The following is a 3,858-nucleotide window of genomic DNA, read 5'->3' on the forward strand; positions in this document are numbered from 1 at the left end:
GTTAATTTAACTCTGAGAGCAGCCTGTATGGGTCCTTTTATTTCCGTTTGTACTAACTCAGAGTTATATTCCTGTTACGTCCCCATCTAGGGGAAAAAGGGGGCATGGGTTTCCAAACCTTTCAGGCTGTGGCACCCCCCCAAAAAAATCATATTTGAACTGGGTAGCCCCACCCTGACAAGCACTTGGAATTGTAGGAGTTGAGGCGTTAAATTCAGTTTGACTTGAGTTAAATATTGTGAAAATAGATAGATTCTCTGTATACACTTATATGTTGGTTTGTTTACTGTTGAGTGAGAAAACAATGTTGCACATTAAACTAATCATCTGGGGAGTGGACCCCCCAAAAATATTTTGCAAACCAATGCCGTAAGGGTCCATTAGAACTCAAAAGGGTCCATTTATACACTCCCAGAGTTAAATGAACTCTCAGGATTTCATTGTGTAGTGCCTTAACTGAGCACAGGGAAGGTATTGTACTTGGTCCATAGTCACTCAGACTGCAAAACACTCAGACCCCAACATACGCATGCACACACAGACATGTACAAACATGTTTTCGTCAAAAAGAGATAAACCAGTACTTTCCCACAATAATATTGTGCTGTGTACTCTGCATTACCGTGGTCCGTGGACAGCAGTCACATTGCTCAATGAGAGAGAGAGAGAGGGAGAGAGAGAGAAAGAGAGAGAGAGAGAGAGAGAGAGAGAGAGAGAGAGAGAGAGGTGGACAGTGGTGGACAAAGTACTCATCTTTTTAAGTACGTTTTAAGTAAAAGTATTAATGCTGCAATGTAGAAACACTGTTTACACTCTGGTAATCAACATTTACTTGAGTAAAAGTACAAAAGTATTGCTATCAAAATATACTTAAAGCTATACTGTGTAAGTTGCTATAGCAAACCGCGGTCGCGTCTGCTTTTTTTCGGCCGTTTTTCACCGCGGACCGGGCCTTCAGACCCCCGTGTCCGCCTCGCCCACCCCGCCAAGTCGCCACGCATCCGTAGTGTCCCTCTGCGGACCGGCGCTGGGGAGGTTTACAGGCTAGACTTCCAGACCAGTGTAAACAAAGCTGTTGAAGCAAGCTATTTCCTGAAGAGACCTCAAGATGCACTGTCATTGGCCGGTAGTGTATCATGTGTGTATGATCTGCAATGTGATTGGCCAACGTATACACAACGTATACGGATGATGCAGATGACGTCATTTTGCCGCGAAATCCCGCCCCTGTCACGGCTAAGTAGAAAACATATAAAGAAAAGGCTTTTGGGGCTGAAATTAACGGAGTAGGGGTTCTAAAACTTTAGCGATTTAATAGTTAGGACAATTTTAAGATATGTTTTATAAAAAAAGTTACATAGTATAACTTTAAGGTACCAAAAGTCTAGTTTAAATAGGGATGAAGTGGTTAATCTTGTATGTTTTGTCATAATAAGCAAGATCTACAAAGTAACTAATGATTGATTGATTGATTGATTGATTGATTGATTATTTTATTAATAGTTTGCAAAAAAAGCACAGTTCTATACAACGTTTGCTAAATCCCAAGAAAGCACTATGGCTTGTTTCCATCGGTGTCCCGTGTAGCCGTAGAAGTCAAAGTATTGAAAATTGGAAATACTCCAGAAAGTAAAAGTATTTGTATTTAAGTACAGTACTTCAGTAAATGCACCAGTTACTTTCCCCCACTGGTTCTATGTAAGCTCATATCCACAACTCTGTCGTTATCTGGGAGTTAACTGCAGGCACCTGGACGATGACCATAATGCGGGCATATATAATAACCTAACCTAAGCGTACCTTTCACTCTGTTAGTCTTTAACAGAAAATAGGAGATTGTTGGGCAACATACTGTAACTTATCAGTAATGTCAGAACAGACATGCATGTCCTTAACGTGCTGAGTTTACAAAACATGTCATGTAGACCTGGATCAGAGCACTGATCTGTAAACACCCACTGGTACATTTACTAACTAGACAACTGCAGCGGTTTTCAAAGTGGGTGACGGGGCACCCTGGGGTGCCGCGACAGCAGTCCAGGGGTGCCGAGAGATTAATTTGATAATATTTGGAATTTATTTGGACACTAGTATCATTTTAAACTTGAAGTACAAACGTATTTTCAGTCAGTTCTAACCAAAATGGCCATTATCTCAACGTTTTCCTCACAACATAATCGCTAAAATATGCTATAAATATAAGGTGCTGGGAGTGAAAATTATGAATATAATGTAGGGGTGCCTCGGATGAAAAAAAATCTTTATATGGGGTGCCCTGAGCCAAAAAGGTTTGGGAACCCCTGAACTAGAGAGCTGTAGCTGATCCTTTATATAAATTATTAAGTAATCTGTTTTTAGAAATACTGTTCCTACGAAACAGAGTGGGCTCGCGCGGAACACCATGTTTGGGCACAAAGATCTACCCTTTGGCTGCCCCTCAATGGCTAAGGGCCCTGCCTTTGTACAGTCGGTAATTCATTTGAGGAGAATAACCTTGGTCTATAAAGTTTTGATATAACACACTGATTGCGACCGTAGGTCGCACTTACTACAGAAAGCTCCACCAGGTGTCCGTGCGTCAGTCAGTCAGTCCGTCCGTCACACGTCAGACGTCACACTTTTGCCCTGCTCATATCTCCGCAACCGTTGCCCCGATCCATGCCAGATTTTGCACACACACTCCTTACCTGCCAAACTACAACCTCCAAGGACCCCCGGAGCTCCAGCTCCCTCGGGGACCCCCAAGTGTAAAAAATGAGCACATGTGCAAAAATTACCAAATGACCACCCCAACGGGGCTGCTCACGGGGAATTCCTGGGGACCACCCACTCCTGGTGCTCCAGAACGGATGCAAAAGTGATGACGCCCCCAGTGGAGGACCCCCTCCACTGCAGCTCACATAAAATGCCGTAACTCGGCCTAGGAGTGTCCGGGAGAGCCGGGGCCGGTACCTATTCGTCCGCCAAGGCAACGCGGAGACCCCACCCCTCATTTCTCACATGGCCCTCTTCTAGCGCCACCTTCAGGCCGATTTTTACAACACATTTTTGCCCACTACTCCTACAGTTTTGGCCCTAAAATCACGCAAATTGCTACACAATATGTCTACACTCATCCCATCAACATGAATCTGTCCCATATAGCGCCACCTTCAGGCCGATTTTTAAAAACACATTTTTGGACACTGCTCCTACAGATGTTGCCCTAAAATCACGAAAATCACTACACAGTATGTCTACACTCATGTCATCAACATGGCTCAGGCAGATTTTGGAAAAACACATTTTTGCCCTATTTGTGGAGATAAGTGACCTACGGTCGCTTATCTCCCGATTAGGGAGTCTTACTGGTATAACATACTGGTCTCGAGCCACCGGGTTGTTATTTATATCAGGTCCAGTGTTGAATTAGTCTTGTCCCGCGCGCCCCCGCCGCCCCATATCTTTTCTTAGCAGGACTCAGGAGTCACGCCTCTCATGCAAACGGCAGTGTTGGGGAAGTTAAAGTTACATGTAACTGAGTTACGTAACTAAGTTACATTTTGCTGTAACTTGCTGGTAACTGAGTTACATTCATATTTCTGTAACTTGTCAAGTAACTGAGATACTTTTTGGGTAAACTTTTTGCGAAGTTATAATTTTACCTTTAAGTTTTGTTAAGATTGACGATCAAATGTCCTCAACAGATCATAATTTTCTTCTTTTTTAACTTTATTTTAGGAACACAGATGTTCACTAAAGAAAATGTCAACCTTTTTGAAACTCAGTTGAGAGGCATATTTCTGCTGGCATGTGACTTTTTTTTGTAGGATATTATATTTTGTTTCATGTACACCAAATGTACATTCGCAATTTAAC

The sequence above is a fragment of the Nannobrachium achirus genome (genome assembly GCF_963921795.1).
Source record: "Nannobrachium achirus genome assembly, chromosome: 16".
Lineage (NCBI taxonomy): Eukaryota > Metazoa > Chordata > Actinopteri > Myctophiformes > Myctophidae > Nannobrachium > Nannobrachium achirus.